This window comes from Zingiber officinale, chromosome 7B, assembly GCF_018446385.1.
Source record: "Zingiber officinale cultivar Zhangliang chromosome 7B, Zo_v1.1, whole genome shotgun sequence".
Lineage (NCBI taxonomy): Eukaryota > Viridiplantae > Streptophyta > Magnoliopsida > Zingiberales > Zingiberaceae > Zingiber > Zingiber officinale.
In genome coordinates, this window is record NC_055999.1 from 99,565,881 (window position 1) to 99,585,469 (window position 19,589).

At 38.2% G+C, this 19,589-nt stretch overlaps 1 pseudogene; it reads left to right on the forward strand.

Annotated features, from left to right (window-relative positions):
- The first annotated feature begins 546 nt into the window (after positions 1-546).
- Positions 547-16,808, forward strand: LOC122004614 (annotated as a pseudogene).
- The last annotated feature ends 2,781 nt before the right edge of the window (positions 16,809-19,589 follow it).

Sequence of the window (19,589 nt, forward strand, 5' to 3'; positions counted from 1 at the left end):
CAGGGCCAAACCTAATCTCAGGTCCTCCAACCTTCTCCTTGCTACACCCAACAACATGTATCTCTAGTCGCCGAGCATGTGACTTCCTCGCTCGGTTGGAATCACCGTTGGTCGGCCCACTAGCGATCATTCCGATCTCTCCTCGAGTGGCATTGTTTCTTTTCTCTTCTTCTCAAGCTGAGGGCTGGTTCCGTCAGTAGAAGCTCGGGCAAGACTCGTGTTGTTTCTTCTTTAGGACTGACGATGGCGTGGTTCGGCCATTGTTCTTTCTTCATCACTTCTCCTAGCTGATCAGTGCCTATGGTGTCGATTGAGTGATAGTGATCGATGGTGATATCCTCGTGGAGCTGGCCTACTCATGATTGGCTTTAGGTCATAGTAGTCGCACTTGTTGCGTGTCACCGACTGGTGGAAAGAGCAGAACATTGGCATCCATGACTTTCCTTTCACAGCGTTTGGGCGACCGGCTACCGCATGTTGCATGGCATGTGTACTAGGTTCTTGGTGTTGCTGTGCTCCTCCTGCTCAGGGCCCCTTGGGTGGTTGATGGTTGCTCGGTGGTCGCCACTCAAACGCTACTGCGGACTCGGCAGGAGCCTCCTTTCTTCTCATCGCTTGGGCTCCTTCCACGTTTATGTAGTCTGTGTCCCTCTTGAGAAGGTGGTCAAAGTCCTTTGGCGGCTTCCAGATGAGTTATCGGAAGAACTCCCCTTCGGTGAGCCCCTGAGCGAACGTGTTCACCAACATTTCAGAGGAGATCGATGGAATATCCATGGCCACCTGGTGGAAGTGCATGATGTGGGCCCTCAAAGCTTCCTTGGGCCCCTGCTTTAGAGTGAATAAATTGATGCTCGTCTTCTGGTAGCGGCGACTATTAACAAAGAGATGTAAGAATGCCGCTAGGAAGTCTTTGTAGGTATGAATTGACTTGCTCAGCAGTCTCTTGAATAAGCATTGTGCCGATCTGGAGAGGGTCATGAGGAAGACCCGACATTTCACCTAGTCAGTATACTGATGAAGTGTGGCCGTGTTATTAAACTTGGCCAAATGGTCGTCCGGATTGGTCGTTCCATTGTACTCATCAATCGTCAGTGGGGTGTAGTGCTTTGGCAAAGGGTCGTCCAAGATCCCTCAAGAGAACTGTTGATTGATTCGCTCCAGCAAATCACCATTCCTTAGCACTTTCCCTTTCCATGCATCCCGAATGGGAGTGTCGCTCTATTGGAGTAATCCCAATGATTCGTGCGACCATGTGTTTTGATGTTTGGGTAAAGGGTTTAAGTTAGATTAACTCTTGTATTTAATATATGTATTTGAGTTATGCAGGTTTATAGGATACACATATGACTCAGCTTGATGGCTTCAGGTCTGGTGAAGGATGTGTTGGAGTGTATACTAAAAGCCTAGCTTTTGTAAACATTTATTTTGAAATAAAAGAATCATATTTGGTCAATATCTACATTTATTTGTTAAATATAATTGTTCAATTAATTTATATAGTAGATAACATGGAGTGTTGTGTCACACTCGGAAGATCATGTTATCGGTTCTTTATAAATTATAAACAGTTGCTCACGACTAAGATGGAAAGGAACAAACCATCGGAATAGTCGTAGTGTAATTAAGTATTAGTTTATCTTGATTAATAAATTACACTAGTAAACTCTAAGTGTATTGAGTAGGACCATTTAGGTAAGTTCTTTTTGTACTGACTTAATAAAAGAACTAGACCTTAGTTATTATGGAAGTGTGTGTTCTTAATCCTAATATAATAACAAGCACATATATTTAATATTTATTTCTTTGACTTATCAAAGGGTGAGGTTTAGCTCGATAAATCAATATGCCCGATAAGTTCGGAAATGATGTTACTTATAGTGTGTGTTGTTGATTATAGAAGGAATCTGTGTCCTAGTTTTCTAGGTTGAGAATGTCCCCAAGAGGAGCTCATAAGGATTGTCATGTTAAACCTTGCAGGTGGACTTAGTCCGACATGACAATGAAGTTGAGTGGTACTACTCTTGGAGCTAGATATTAATTAAGTAAGTTGTCAGTAACTTACTTAATTAGTGGGCATTCGTAATCTTAAACACAGGGAGACTAACACGCTCATAATAAGAAAGAGCCCATAATGTAATTTGGGATTGGTGCGGTAGTGCGGTAATAACTCTCTAGTGGAATGAGTTATTATCGATGAACTTGAGTTGTATGTTCGGGGCGAGCACGGGATACTCAAGCTCATCGGAAGGCCAAAACCAATTTCTCCTCTAGGTCCCTGTCGTAGCCTCATTATAGCCTCAAGTCCATCCAAATGTAAGGCTCTTCTTGGTGTCCAAGAAGGGGGCCGGACCATTGCTTGGTGACCAAGCAATGGCCGGCCACATCCTCTTATAGGGGTCGTCCCTATTGCTTGGTGACCAAGCTTGTAGGGGCCGGCCAAGATTAATTCAAATAGGAGGGTTGTTTTGAATTTTTAAAATCTTCTCTTTGTAGAAAACTATATGTTTAAAAGAGAAATTTTAATTTTCAAAACTTTCCTTATTTGAATTAGGCCACATGTTTTAATAGAGAATTTTAAAAGTTTTAAAACTTTCCTTTTTTAACCATCCTCATGGTTTAGAGAAAAAAGGAAGATAAGTTTTAAAATTAAAATTTTCTATCATCATGTTAAAAAAAGAAATTTTATAAGAGAAATTTTAAATTTTAAAACATGGTTTAGAACTTTCCTTTTTTAACTCTTACTTTAGGAAAAAAAGCTTGTAAAATTTTATAAGAGTTTTCTTGTAAAATTTTATAAAAAAATATATTTCCTTTTTCCCCTTGATGAGGTGGCCGACCATCATAAATTATTTAAAATCATCACAAAATTAAAATTGGTGATTGATTCAATCAAGAGGAAAGAAAAGGAAAAATAAAAAGGAAAAAGGAAAAACTCTTGGATGATTTTATTTTTTGTAAAAAGTTTTTCCTTATTTGCCTTGGGCAAGTAATATAAAAGAAGGGGTGAGGGGGCTTCATGAGACACAACTCTTATTCTTTGGCTTGGAGACTCTCTTGGTGGTCGGCCCCTCTCTCCCTCTCTTCTCCCTTTTCTCTCTTTTCTATTGTGGTGGTGGTGGCCGAATATTACAAGGAGGAGAAGCTCTTTTGGGTGGTGTTCATCTTGGAGGATCGTCACCCACACGACGTCCAAGGCGAGGCGAGGAATACGGCAGAAGATCTCGAGGTCATTATCTTACAAAGAAAAGGTATAATTAGTCATTTTCTTCCGCATCATACTAGTTATTTTCTTTGTAAGAATTCTAAATACAAGAGGCAATTAGATCTAGTTTATCGAATTTAGTTTTCGAGTTTCTGTTTTCTTCTTTTTCGAATTTGTGATTTGATTGTTCCTTTTGGTTAACCTAGAGTTATTTAAGGAAATTAAATATTAGCTTTCCTTAAAAGGCTTTGACTAGGCGGTGGTGGTTGCTCCCATATCCAAGAAGGTCATGTGCCTCACCATGCAGTCCTGGAAGCCAATTTTAGAATTTAATATTTAATGAAATTAATAACATAGGTAGATTTGAATCAATAGTGTTAAGTTCCGCTTGCGATTCAAATCTAAACCATTAAGAATAGATAAGTTAAATTTGAAATCAATGATGTTAAGTTTCGTATGCGATTCCTAATTTAACTTCTAAAGAACACAATAGGTTATTTAAGGAAAGGTTCGACACTTGTACAAAAAAAATTTGTACAATGAAACCGGTACATTTTCCTAGGACTAACCAACAGGATGGAGCATCTGAGGGATCATAGATAAGGCAGCAAGGACAAGGGCTGAAGGAAGCGACTTCGAGGAATACGCGAAGGATGACATTGGGACGAGCTGCAGGCTTAGATGCATCTGAGGGACGAGAGACAAAGGAAGTATGCTTGAAGGCAATAAATCAAGGTTGCAAGAAAGTGTCAAGTAAGTCATAAGGGTGAGGGTCCGAGTGCTGAGAGAATGTACTCGGGGTACTAGTCGACTAGCACTTTCATCAGTCGACTGGGAGCGAATAAAATGCTTATATTCGCTCGACCAGTGTAGAACAATTGACTGATATTTTTACCAGTCGACTGGTATCGAACCGTTGGGCTGTAACGATCGAATTTTCACAGAGGACAGACGACTGATGGAAGTGGCAGTCGACTGGTAGGCGGGGTTTTCCAACCTGTGGCCTATATAACCAAAATTTTGGAGCTTGGTTAAGGTTGACGAAATTAGTGGTGGGTAGCCCTAATTAGTAGTCAACAAGTTCTCTAGTGCTCATTGTAATCCAAGAGTGAGATGAAGTGGTCCAAAGAGGAGGAGAAGGACCAATCGGATGTGGAGACCAATTCAACATCAAAAGAGGAAGAGGAAGTGAATTCGGTCACATTCGAGGAGAAGAAAGATGAGGAAGTATCATCAACATCCTCAAGGATTGAAAAAGAATCCAAGACAAGTGAAGAAGAAGAAGAAGTCTTGGAAGTCAACCTAGTGAGCATCTCCATCGAAGTGAAGTCAAAGGATCACATCACTTACTTCGGGTGCAATGAGAAGGGACACTACAAGAGTAGGTGCCCGTTGGGTAAGAAGAAGTTAACTCCTAAACCCATTCAAATTAATTTAAATACTAACAAGGGTTGTAGGAATGAAGAAACCCTAAGAAGGAGATTGCGCATCATATGCTTCACGTGTGGGGAGAAGGGTCACTACCACTCCAAATGCCCCAAGAAACGAGAGATCAAGAAGCTTGCGCAATTGAAGAAATGGGAGAAGAAGAAGAAAAATTCAAGTAAAGGGGGAGCTTCAAGGGTAAGGGAGGTATACCCTAACTTGAATTATCATTCAAATTCTTATGTTCCCATGCATGCTAGGAAAAATAATGATTATCATTATGTAGCATGAAAAAATTTGGCTTTAAATATCATGATAGAAATAGGGTCAATGTAAATCATAACCCTAGGAGATCTATGCATGATAAACCTAGAAACGATATACCTAAGGAAAACAAAGGCATTAATCCCAAGAAAGAGAGACACATGCCTAGAATGGGTAGGTCTAGGAATGTCCAAGGTGGACATGTTGATTCTAGGTTTAAGAACCTAGAAAGGGAAAATCAAGCTTTGAAGGAAAAGCTTGATCATTTGGAGAAAACCCTAGAGATATTCAATGTTAGATCTAAGGGGTTAGATATAGTGTTGAGTAGTCAAAGACCCAACAATAATAGATCGGGTTTTGGATACTGATCTAAGGTCTCCAAGACTAAGGGAAAGTCTCATGCTAGGGTAGCATATGACTATAACAAGGAGAAGTCAAGAAATGGTAAGGGGAAGCCATTTAAAGGTAAGGATAATTTAACCAAGGACAAAGTGTCTAAGGTTAAAAAGGTTAAGTCTGTAGGCCAAGTGTCATCGGAGGTGCACCGATGTGGCCTAGTAATTATGATTGAGTCACCTACAGAGGTGGCTAAGGTTAAGAGCTCTAGGGGAGCTTAAAGAGTCAATTTGAGACCCATGGCAAATGGATCTCAAGTAGGTATTACTTGGGGTTCTAGATGGGTCATAGAATGTGCCAAGAGATTTTGGAGACGGACTTGAGTCTCAAACTTATGGATTTGGCACAATTGGGTTGTGTTTCATGCTTAAAAATATGACATTAGGGTCATATTGCATGATAATTAGTTTTAGATGTATAGATGTCATATAAACCAAAGCTAGGGATGCATTGTAGTTTAGTATGGGCAAATATATCAAGAGGAAGACAAAACTAGGACTTTAGTCAAGGTTCAATTGAATCATTTAGATAGTTTTGGGTTTTGTGTCAATCTTGGGATCTGTGATAGATATATTTTTTAATATATTTTTTCCAAGTAGAAATGGGTAAAACATACCTCTCCATAAAATTTGGAAATTTTTGGATGTCCGTAAAATATTTGACGTATTTCTAAAGTTGGATCAAAAATGTTATTTGAGCTAAAAATAGTGTACTAGTCGACTGATGCAGTTACCAGTCGATTGGTAACAGTGTTTATCTAACACAAAATGGTTCTATGTGGTTATTTCAATAAGGGCAGTCAATTGGTGTTTTCGGCAGTCGACTGATATAAGTCTGTCCTCCGTGTGCCACTAACCCTAGCCACCGCCAACGGGACATGTCATCGTGTCTATCTTGCTTTCTTTTCCACTGCACCTCTGGTCCTCAAACAGCACCACGCCTTGCAAGGATACGATCCATGACAAAATAAAATTTTACATTTATTGAACCTATATTCTACAAGGGAATGTACATGTAATCTAGATCGAACAGAATGTAAAATCCAAAAAACTAATACAACTCCTGCTGTATTTAATAATTACAATCATGCACACACATAAAATGCCCTCGACATGACCGAGGGTCCAATCACACACAAACACAATAGTGCCATAATAGTTGGAACTAGGATGCCTACAACCACTGAGTTAATCTATTTGCACATCCTACTATTATCCTGCCTAAATTTATGTATGAAAAGTCCATAATTTAACTGAAAACCAAACACACAGAGGCAGAAAACTAGCTCTAATACTAATTGTTGGGTGCTACTCGGAATTCCATTCTGTTTCCCCTGTACAAAAAATTGTACAAGCACAGAACTTTTCCTAGCAGCCCATGTGCTCTACAGAAGTTAAACTTGAATTGCAAACGAAACTTAACATTTTTAATCCAAGTTGTTCTTCAGAAGTTAAACTTGGATTGGAAACGGAACTTAAGATTTTTACTCCAAGTTCAACCCATGTGTTCTTCAGAAGTCAAACCATATTACAGAAGTTGATTAAATATTTATTTCAAAGATTGGCTTCCACGTTAAACATGGCGAGGCACTCGGCCTTCTTAGGTATGGGATCATCCACCACTTCCTAGACAAAGCCTTTCAAAGAAATTGAATATTTAAACTTCTTACAGTAACCTTAGGTTTAACTATAGAGACCACAATAGAAACACACAATCGAAACATAAAATCGATAGCCTCTTGTGTTGGTATTTTAGGATCCATACAAAGAACACAAACTAATTATGCAGCGGAAACAAATAATTAGTTATACCTTTCTTTGTAGCTAAAGACTTCTTGATCTTTTGTTGTATTCGTCTCCTCCTCTTGGATGTCATGTGGGCGACGATCTATCAAGATAAAATCCACCCGAACCTTCTTCTTTGCCTACAAGTTTCGGCCACCCAAGGAATGCCAAAATAGGAAACTTCCTTCTCTTCTTCTTCCCCTCCAAGCAAACTGGCCATAAGAAGATGGAGCTTGATGTGCCGCCGGCCTTAAGAGAAGAAAACAAAGAGAGAAGAGAAAGAGAGAAGGGACGACCACCAAGGAAAAGAGAAGAGGGAATGCTTAGGTTTCGGCCCTAAGGGAACAAGAGAAATATGGAGATGTGTTATGTGTTATTCGTTATTTCCATACGACACCCTCTACCTCTCTTTTATAATCCTTGGTCATCGCAAAAAAAGAAATTCTAATAATAATTAAAATATCTCTCTTTTAAATTTCCTATTGTGATGCCTACAAAAGGAAAGTTTAAAATTAAACTTATCTTCTAAATCATGGTTACAAAAAAAGGAAGTTTTATCAAAATTAAAATCTCTCTTTTTAAACCAATATAGATGGCAACAAAAATGAAAGATTTTAAAATTTAAAACTCTCTTTTAAAAACATGTGGATGACTTCAAAAAAAAGAAAGATTTTAAAATTAAAATCACTCTTTTAATCCTTTGTAGATTGCTATAAAAGGAAAGATTTTAACAAAAATTAAAATCTCTCTTTTTATTTCTTTAGTGATCGGCCCCTTGCTTGGTCACCAAGCAAGGCTTGGTCGGCCACATCTTGGACACCAAGATGGGCTTAGCCGGCCCCTTGCTTGGGCACCTAGCAAGGATGTGGCCGGCCCCTAGCTTGGGTAAGAAGCTGGGCTTTGGGTGGATAAAAAGGCTTTTAATAAGAGGCTACAACAGGGACCTAGAGGAGGAATTGGTTTTGACCTTCTAATGAACTTGAGCTTCCTGTGTTTGACCCGAACACCCAACTCAAGTTCATCAATAATAACTCATACCATTAAAGAGTCATTATTGAACTACCACACCAATCTCATATTAGATTATGGGCTCCTTCTTATCATGAGTGCATTAATCTCCCTGTGTTTAAGATATCGAATGTCCATTAATTAAATGAGTTACTGACAACTCACTTAATTAATATCTAGCTCCATGAGAAGTACCACTAAACTTCATTGTCATGTCAGACTAAGTTCACCTGCAGAGTTTAAATGACAATCCTTATGAGCTCCTCAAGGGGACATCATCAACCTAGATAACTAGGACACAGTTTCCTTCTATAATCAACAACACACCATATAAATAATATTATTTCCCAACTTATCGGGCCTATTGATTTAATGAATAAATCTCACCCATTGATAAATTAAAGAAATAAATACTAAATATATGTGCTTGTTATTATATCGGGATTAAGAGTAGGCACATCCATAATAACAGAGGTTATGTTCTTTTATGCAGTCAGTATAAAAAGAACAACCTCAAATGGTCCTGCTCAATACAAACATAGTATACTAGTGTAATTTTATAGTCAAGATAAACTAGTACCAAATTACACTACAACCATTCCAATGGTTTGTCCCAATCCATCTTGGTTGTGAGCTACTATTTATAATTTATAAGGAATTGATAACATGATCTTCTATATGACACCACACACCATGTTATCTACAATATAAATTAAATGGACAACTGCATTTTACTAAATGTAGACATTTGACCAATGTGATTCTCATTTTAAAATAAATATTCATTCAAAAAACTTAGGCTTTTAGTATACATCCTAACAATCTCCCACTTATACTAAAAGACTATGCTATCATATATACTGTCATACATCTGATTCCCATCCCCTTAATATGGCCATCAAAAGCTCTCTCTTGAAGGGCCTTAGTGAAAGGATCTGCTAGGTTATCTTCTGATGCAATCTTGGTGACAATAAATCTCTTCGCTTTACGATGTCTCATATCAGGTGGTACTTACGCTCAATGTGTTTACTTGCCTTATGGGCTCATGGTTCCTTTGAGTTTGCTACTGCACCACTATTATCACAATAAATTGTGATAATTTTGGGTAAACCAGGAATCACATCTAAGTCCATCAAGAAGTTTTTGAGTCATACAACTTCTTTAGCTGCCTCAGAGGTTGCCACATACTCATCTTCCATGGTGGAGTCCGAAACGTATTTCTGCTACTGGACCACTATTATTAAAAGACTATGTTGTCATATATACTGCCATACATCTTATTCTCATCCCCTCAACATGCCCATCAAAAGCTCTCGCCGGAAGGGCCTTAGTGAAAGGATCTACCAGGTTATCTTCTGATGCAATCTTGGTGACAACAACTTCTCTTTGCTTTACGATGTCTCATATCAGGTGGTACTTATGCTCAATGTGTTTACTTGCCTTATGGGCTCATGGTTCCTTTGAGTTTGCTACTGCACCACTATTATCACAATAAATTGTGATAATTTTGTGCAAACCAGGAATCACATCTAAGTCCATCAAGAAGTTTCTGTGCCATACAGCTTCTTTGGTTGCCTCAGAGGTTGCCACATACTCAGCTTCCATGGTGGAGTCTGAAACACATTTCTGCTTAACACTCCTCCATGTTATGGCTCCACCTCCCAAAGTAAACACATACCTTGAGGTTGACGTACTATTATCCCTATCTGATTGGAAGTCCGAATCTGTGTAACCCACAGGGAGCAAATCATCTGCCTGATAAACCAACATATAATCTCTAGTCCTTCTCAGGTACTTTAATATATGCTTTACGGTAGTCCAATATCCCTGTCCTGGATTACTTTGATATCTGCTAACCATGTCCATGGTAAAACAGATATCCGGTCTCGTACATAGCATTGCATACATTAGGCTTCCTATAGCCGAAGCATAAGGAACTGCCTTCATGTCCTCTATCTCCTTTGATGTTTTAGGACACATCTCTTTAGATAAAGGTACTCCATGCCGAAAAGGTAGAAAACCTTTCTTGGAGTTTTGCATGCTAAAATAAGCTAGGATAGTATCGATGTACGAAGCTTGGGATAAGCACAACATCATTTTCTTGCGATCCCTTATTACTTTGATCCCAAGAATATGTCCACATTCTCCCAAGTCCTTCATATCAAACTGCTTGGAAAACTATACACTTACATCTGACAACACTTTGGCATTATTGCCAATGAGCAAAATATCATTTATGTATAGTACAAGAAATACCACCACATTTTCGTCACTCTTATTGTATACACAAGACTCATCTGGACATTGAATGAATCCATAAGACTAGATCACTTCATTAAATCGGATGTTCCAATATCTCGAAGCTTGCTTCAGTCCATAAATAGACCGATTGAGCTTATATACAAGATGCTCTTTGCCCTTTGCAATGAATCTCTTTGTTTGCTTCATATGGATGTTTTCTTCAAGACTTCCATTAAGGAAAGCTATCTTGAAATCCATTTGTCAAATCTCATAATCTATATAAGCGGTAATGGATAAAAGAATCCGGATAGACTTAAGCATGGCTATCGACGAAAAGTTTTCCTCATAATCGATTCCCTCTTTCTGAGTATGCCCTTTTGCAACAAGCCTTATTTTGAAGGTTTCCACCTTCCCATCTGCCCCTCTTTCTCTTTTATAGACCCATTTACACCCAATGGCTTTTACACCATTTGGCGGTTCTACAAGCTCCCAGACATGATTAGAATACATAGATTCTATTTCAGAGTTCAGTGCACTTTGCTAAGATGCTGCATCTTTATCTTAGAGTGCTTTATCATATGTGCAGGGATCAGGTTCATGTTCACCAGGGATCAAGTTCAAAGAATCTCCCAAAAACATGAATCTATCAGGTTGCCAAACAACCCTCCCAATACGACGTAGCACAGCTTGTAATTGTGCATCATTTGTGACACGTGTTACAGTTTCTTATGGTATCTCATCTTGTACCGTTGGTACGAAAGTAGACGTGTCTTCTCTTATTTCTTCAAGAATAATTTTACTCATGGGCTTGTGGTTCATTATATAGTCCTCTTCTAAAAATCGGACATTGGTGCTAACAATGACCTTATGATCTTTAGGACTATAAAATAAATCATCTTTCATTCCTTAAGGATAACCCCCTTATCAGTGTCTCCCTTCAGTACATGTGTTGGACTACCCCAAATCTGAATATGCTTCAGACTAGGCTTATGCCCATTCCACAATTCTGTGGGAGTAGAGGGTACTGACTTAGAAGGTACTAAGTTCAGAATGTACACTGTCGTTTCCAAAGCATATCCCCAACATGAATTTGGTAATTTTGAATAACTCATCATTGATCTAACCATTTCCATAAAAGTCATATTCCTTCGTTCTGCCACACCATTCTGTTGGGGTATACCAAGTGTAGACGGTTGGGATTGAATCCCGACCTCTGACAAGTAACTCCTAAACTCTCCTAAGAGGTACTCACCACCACGATCAGACCGTAGTGTCTTGATACTTTTACCATGACGTTTCTCCACATCAGCCTTGTATTCTTTGAACTTATCAAAGCACTCAGACTTGCGGTGTATCAAGTAAATGTACCCATATCTTGAATAGTCATCTATAAAAGAGACAAAATATTTGAAACCACCTCTTGCCTGGATAGTCATAGCCCCACACAAATCAGAATGAACCAATTCCAATACATCTTTGGCTCTATACCCCTTAGCCTTAAAAGGTCTTTTGATCATTTTTCCTTCCAAGCAAGACTCGCAGGTCGGAAAGTTTTCCACCACCAATGAACCCAAAAGTCTATTGGCTATTAACTTTTGAATCCTACTCAAGTTAATATGACCTAGCCTTAGATGCCAAAGATATGTTTTGTTCATTTCCGAAGGCTGCTTTCTCTTATTTGAATTAGAAGATGTATTATTAATTTCCATTTGTTGCATCGTGGGAGTTAGTGGATTTAGAGTATACAAATTGCTAAGCAATGTACCAGAATAGATAGCTATCCTATTTTTCTTGACAACTACTTTGTCATCAAAAGAAACAGAATATCCATCCATAAATAGTTTGGAAATAGAAATCAAGTTCTTTCTAAAACTTGGTACATAAAGATAATTTCTCAAAATCAATGTTTTATTCTATCAAAGGATAAATAAACATCTCCCACTGCAACTATTGGTTAGTCCTAGGAAAACGTACCGGTTCCACTGTACAAAAATTTTTGCATAAGTGTCGAACCTTTCCTTAAATAACCTATTGTGTTCTTTAGAAGTTAAATTAGGAATTGCAGATGAAACTTAACATCATTGATTCCAAATTTAACTTATCTGTTCTTAATGGTTTAGATTTGAATCGCAAGCATAACTTAACACTATTGATTCAAATCCACCTATGTTATTAATTCTATTAAATATTAATTTCCAAAATTAGTTTCCAGGACTCCATGGCGAGGCACATGACCTTCTTGGATATGGGAGCAACCACCACCGCCTAAACAAAGTCTTTTAAGGAAAGCTAATATTTAATTTCCTTAAATAACTCTAGGTTAACCAAAAAGAACAATCGAATCACAAATTCGAAAAAGAAGAAAACACAAACTCGAAAAACTAATTCAAAAAACTAGATCTAATGCCTCTTGTGTTTGGAATTCATAAAAAGAAAAATAAACTAGCATGATACGGAAAATAAATACTAGTAATATCTTTCTTTGTGAACTTTAATGACCTCTTGATCTTCTACCATATTCCTCTTCTAACCTTGGACGTTGTGTGGGCAACGATCTTCCGAGATGAGAACCACCAAGCACCTTCTTCTTCCTTCTAGGTTTCAGCCACCAAGAGTCCTTCTTGATGGATAGGTTCGGCCACCACCAATGCTCCAAGGGATGCTAGAGACTAGGCTTCCTTTCTCTCCTTCTTCTCCTTGCTTGATCCGACCACCAAAACAACTCCACCAATGAAGAGGTTTCGGCCACAAGAAAGGGAAGAGAGAAAGAGGAGGGGCCGGCCACACCCAAGGAGGAAAAGAGAGGAGAAAAATAGAATAGAGGTTATCACCCATGAAGGCACTTCTACCCCCTCTTTTATATTCCTTGGTCTTGGCAAATAAGGAAATTTTAATAAAAACTTCCTTAATTCCTTTGTCATGAAAAAGAAAATTTAATTGATTTAAAATCAATTTCCTTTTTTCAAACCATATGGTCGGCCACTATTCTAATCCCAATCAAGGAAAATTTAATTCACACAAGAATTAAAACTTCCTAATTTGTTTCCAGAAATTTATAAAAATTTCTCCAATAATTTTTTCCTTCATAGTGATTTGTAAAAAGGAAATTTTATAAATTAAAATCTTTCTTTTAAACATGTGGATGATTTCTAAAAAGGAAAGTTATCTCTAAAAATTAAAATCCCCTTTTAATCTACAAATAATGAAAGATATCAAATCTTTTCTTAATCTTTTGTAGAAACTAATAAAGAGAATATTTAATTTTTAAACTCTCTTTTAAATCATGAACATGGTTAAAAAAGAAATTTTTTCTCAAAATTAAAATCTACCTTTCAATCTACAAATAAGGAAAGATTTCAAATCTTTTGTAGAAAGCTATAAAAGGAAATATTTAAATTTTAAACTCTCTTTTAAAACCATGGAATCCACATAAAAAAAATTTTAAAAATAAAATTATCTTTTATTTTAATAGGGCCGGCCACCTAAGCTTGGGTTCAAGCTAGGGCCGGCCACCTCATGAACCCATGAACCATGCCTTTGGCCGGCCCTAGCTTGGATTCCAAGCTAGCTTGGCCGGCCCCTATAGGATGGGTAAGAAGGTGGGTATAAGTAGGTATAGTACTCTATAATTAAGAGGCTACGATAGGGACCGAGAGGAGGAATTGATTTTGGTCTCCCGATGAAATTAAGCATCCTGTGTTCACCCCGAACACATTACTTAATTTCATCAATAATAATTCATTCCACTAAAGAACTATTATTGAACTACCGCACCAATCCCAAATTACATTTTGGGTTCGTTCTTATTATGAGTGTGTTAGTCTCCCTGTGTTTAAGATATCGAATGTCCATTAATTTAAATGAGTTACTGATAATTCACTTAATTAATATCTAGTTCCAAGAGTAGTACCACTCAACTTTATCGTCATGTTAGACTAAGTCCACCTGCAAGGTTTAACATGACAATCCTTATGAGCTCCTCTTGGGGACATTATCAACCTAACTCTCTAGGACACAATTTCCTTCTATAATCAACAACACACACTATAAGTAATATTATTTCCCAACTTATCAGGCATATTGATTTATCGAACTAAATCTCACCCATTGATAAATTAAAGAAATAAATATTAAATATATGTGCTTGTTATTATATTATGATTAAGAGCACACACTTCCATAATAACAGAGGTCTTGTTCTTTTATAAAGTTAGTACAAAAAGAAACAACCTCAAATGGTCCTACTCAATACACTCAGAGTGTACTAGTATAATTTATTAGTCAAGATAAACTAATACCTAATTACACTACGACTATTCCAATGATTTGTTCCTTTCCATCTTAGTCGTGAGCAACTGTTTATAATTTATAAAGAACTGATAGCATGATCTTCTGTGTGTAACACCACACACCATGTTATCTACAATATAAATTAATTGAACAACTACACTTAACAAATAAATGTAGGTATTTGACCATTGTGATTCTTTATTTCTAAATAAATGTTTATACGAAAAACTAGGATTTTAGTATACACTCTAACAGCAATAGCCGCCACTTTTGTAGCATTTCCCATGTAGACGGTGATTTCCCCTTCATATAGTTGTCAGGTTTCCTGGAACCACTCACTACAACAAAAACTGCAAACGACAACACCCCTACGACAACGGTTTTAAGAGAAAGCGTTGCGTATTTGCTCAAAGACAACGGTTTTTGCCAAAACCGTTATCTTTGAACTCCCCATTAAATATAAAAGACAACAATTTTAGCAAAACTGTTGTCATTGAGTGACTTTTTTTTTTAAAACGACAACACTTTTTACAACGGTTTTATAAACAGTTGTCTTTATCCGCGTTTTTAGCGGCTACGACAACAGTTTTGAAAAAACCGTTGTAATTGAATTTGGTCATTTCCCCCCTTCGCTGTTTTCCTTTCCCTCGCTGTTTTCTTTTCGGCGCCGCGTTTTCGCGTTCCCAAACCTAAGCCGCCATTTATCTTTCCCTCTCCTCATATGACGTTGTGCTCCTTCTCGTTTCCTGGTGAGCGGCGACGTTCTCCAATGGGCTGCCGAAGATCCAAACGCACGGGAGGGAGAAATCGGAGAACGGGATCTGCCACGACGACAGCGCGCCGGTGGTGAAGGTGAAGACTATCGACGAACTGCACTCCCTGCAGAAGAAGAGGTCGGCGCCGACCACCCCCATCAAGGATGGCGCACAGCAAGGCAACGCTGCCTTGCCACCATCTCAAAGGAGGAGCGCCAGAAGCTCCAGCTCCAATCCATCAGGTCAATATTTAATCTCCATCTTCTTGACAACAAGAAGGTGGAATCCAATCTTTCTCCCGCGTTTCTTGTAATGAAATCGTGCTGTGCACAGTGATTCATTGGCGTCGCTAACGAGGGAGACAGGGCCGAAGGTGCTGAGGGGCGATCCGGCCAGGAAGGCGGAGGCGACCAAGGTTGCCACCGAGCACCACCACTACTTGACGCCGACCATCAGCGTCAGCGACAGCGCCCTCAAGTTTACCCATGTCCTCTACAACCTCTCCCCACCCGGTATCTGCTCTCATCTCCTCTTCATCACTCAAATCATCACATTTCATTCTTATTGAAAGAATCACGAATTCCTTGTAGAACTCTACGAGCAAGCCATAAAACATGAACATGGATCATTCATAACATCGACTGGAGCCTTGGCTACCTTGTCCGGCACGAAGACTGGCCGTTCGCCGAGGGACAAGCACGTCGTCAAGGATGAAACCACTGCCAATGAGCTTTGGTGGGGAAAGTAAGTCCACACAACTAATTCATGATCCTTCCATTGATGGTTCCTTCTCAAAATGTATGTGCACTATTCACGCAAAGGCTCACCGAACATAGAGATGGATGAGCACACCTTCCTGGTGAACAGGGAGAGGGTTGTCAATTACCTCAACTCTTTGGATAAGGTACACATGCACATCAAGTGTTTGATGTAATTCCTCATAGATCCTAATATGCCATCTGAATGATACAAGGTATTTGTGAATGACCAATTCCTCAACTGGGATCCCGAGCATCGAATCAAAGTTCAAATTGTCTTTGCAAGGGCCTATCATTCCCTGTTCATGCACTCCGGACTTCACAATTTACGCCTGAAGAACTGGAGGATTTCAGTACTCCGGACTTCACAATTTACAATGCTGGTCAGTTTCCATGTAATCGATACACGCACTACATGACTACCTCCACCAGCATTGATCTTAATCTTGATAGGAAAGAAATGGTCATCCTTGGCACACAGTATGCCGGGGAGATGAATAAGGGTTTGTTCGGTGTGATGCACTATCTAATGCCTAAAAGAAACATTCTCTCCCTGCACTCTAGCAACAATATGGGCAAAGATGGTGATGTTGCCCTCTTCTTTGGACTATCAGGTAAGTGTTGGTTGGACGAGATTCTGGCGCATCACCTGCCCATTGATGGATTGCTGAAGTCACAGATTTAGGTGAATCTTTCATTTGACTGAATACGTCATGGGCAATTGCATTTTCTGCCGATTTGTGACAACTCTCCTAGAATTGTTCTGACTGTAGGAACATATAAAAAAGTTTCGTAGATGCTTCATGGTTTCTCATGCAGCTGTGAGGGCCCTTCATTTTGGTTAGAAGTTGAGCCATTCAGATTTGACTCTTGCATTACGGCACATTTGTTTTTTTTTTCTCATATGATATCTTGCAAGGAAAAGAAAAGGAAAATATGAGTGAGGTTAGATAGGAGGATATTGAAAGGCATGGTACACTCCTAGTCCTACAATTGGGCAACCTACTTATCCAAGCAAACAAAGAAACAAGTTTGGGATGAGAGGAAAAAAAGGTAGATAGGAAAGGTAAGATGCTCCCGACTCGTTCAGTGAGTTCAAGCTGCGGTTTTCGGGTTGTTGAATTGGTTGGTTGGTCCGGTTCACAACAACTTTGGTATGCACAATCTTGGGAACAAAAGAATCCGCCTTTAAGCTTGTGACTTGCTAAACATGTTTTTGCGTTCTCTTTATTTATTTATTTTCCTTGAGTTATTGTGATGCTGCTTTGAAACAGTTCAAATTTGCCTTCCTGGAGAATGTCTTTAATGACTTGCTCTTTGGATCTCCAAGATGATTAACTTGTTTGCATCCACTGATCAACCTCGATTTTTTTTAACTTTCAAAATGATCTCAATTGTAAAAACAGGATTTTTCTTTAATTTGTCTTTTCCTCAGATGGAGTTAAATGAGTACAATGGCATGAGAAAGGTTCCGCCTCTTCAGAGCATCTAAACTGACACAAAGTGTGCGCGGTGGAGTCCAAGTTGTATTGGGAGGCATGCCCGCCCTTTGAGCCAAGTGTTCTCTCACCACCTCCATGAGCTCTAACTCAAGCCACTTGGCTCCATCTGACAGCAGCACTCTTTAACCATGGTTAAGAGTTGAACAAATCCATCCATTTATGAGTTGTCACTGTAAATCCATGGTCAAGCTGAAACCACCCCCCTTCCTCTCCTATATATGCACTCACAAACATCCTCCTTCAATTATTTCACTTATGCTTTTGTGATGGGTCTATTTATTGTAGATCAATTTGCAGCTCCTGGAAACTTATTACTTGCAAAATGGAAAAGCATATTGTGCCTACCAGGTCTCAAAGGTAATGCAGTCTGGAAAATGGCACAGAAAATTGCATGAATATTTTGTTTCAAGATGTTAATGGATGTAATGCGCTTTGCATGGATTCTATTGATCTTGGATGATAGTTCACTTAAATAATGTTAGCTGCATGCAGTGCTAATTATTTAATAAACTATGCTAAGCTAGGTATCACTACTCCTAGTAGATTCCATGTACTGTTATTCTCTAAAAAAACACCTCTTTTTGTTTCCTTCATTTGGTTTGTTTTTGCCTTCTATGCACTACAGATTGGTTAATTACATTCTCCTTTTGGAATTCTGGAATTTGATAAGTTTTGTTAAATTTTCTCTTGCAGGTCGGGCAATTCGTGAGGCTTGAGTTTTTTTGATGCAAGAAGTGAGCTTTGTTAGGATATAGCTTGCCTTGCTAATTTGTAAATTAAAAGTCATATGGAGAACAGCAAATGGAAAACATGTGATTTAATGTATATGGAGAGTAATGGAAAGCATGTGTATTTTGATGAGTAACAACTCATTTTGTATATTTTTGTATATGTGGCTACAAGATGAATTATATATGGATGTTTATTTTAGATTTAATGTAGTAAATATTTAGTTTTGTATTGGTGGTTTGATTAGTAAAATAAGATTGGTTGTTTGGTATTAATGAACATTAAAGACAACAGTTAAAAATGTTGTAAAAAGTAGGTAAACCACAACGAAATTTTTTTTTGTAAAAAGTGATAAAAGACAACGGTTTTATCTGTTGTAAAATATATTAAAACTGCGATAAAAAAAATAAAATGTGTCAAATATTATCTACCACAACAGTTTATATCTGTTGTAAAAAATGTCTACAACAACGGTTTATTTCTGTTGTTGAAATTATCTACCACAACGATTTTAAACGTTGTCGTATCCTTCGTAGCCAAATTTTGGGCATATAAACAAAAACGGATAAAAACCGTTGTCAAATGTCTACAAAGACAATGGATTCAAAACAGTTGTCGTAGGGCAATACATTCTACAACACCCTCAGTTACAACGGTTTTTTAACCTGACAACAAAGGATAATATCCGTTGTCGTTTGCAGTTTTTGTTGTAGTGCCTGCAATGAATTGCAGACATGATCAGTGGCTCCCGTATCTACACACCAGGTACCGGTAGATAACACCGCTAAACATGTTTCAACAACTAATGAATAAGATACACCTTTATTGTTCTCACTTTTACGAGGGCAGTCCAAGTTTTGTTTCCAATCAATGTAATTGGGACTAGTAAGTTTCTTCTCTTTCAATATATCAGTAAGAGGATTGAAAGTCATTTGAAATCCTAAGAATCACAAAATATTTGGTCAAAACTTTAGAATTTAAAATAATATTGATTCCTCAAACAATATCATTTAAATTTACCAACACCTCAAAACACCGTGAATTTTGTATGCCACAATAGTGTGGACGTATACAAATTCAAATATTCGTAAGAGAGGGTTTTACCCATTAATTTTATTATCTTGTCAACCTAACTTTATGACAAATAAAATTAATAGTTGATTTTTCTTCGGTCACACAAATAATAGCAGTGACTCCGATGGGGAGGATACTATTAAATGTGCCTAAGTGTATAC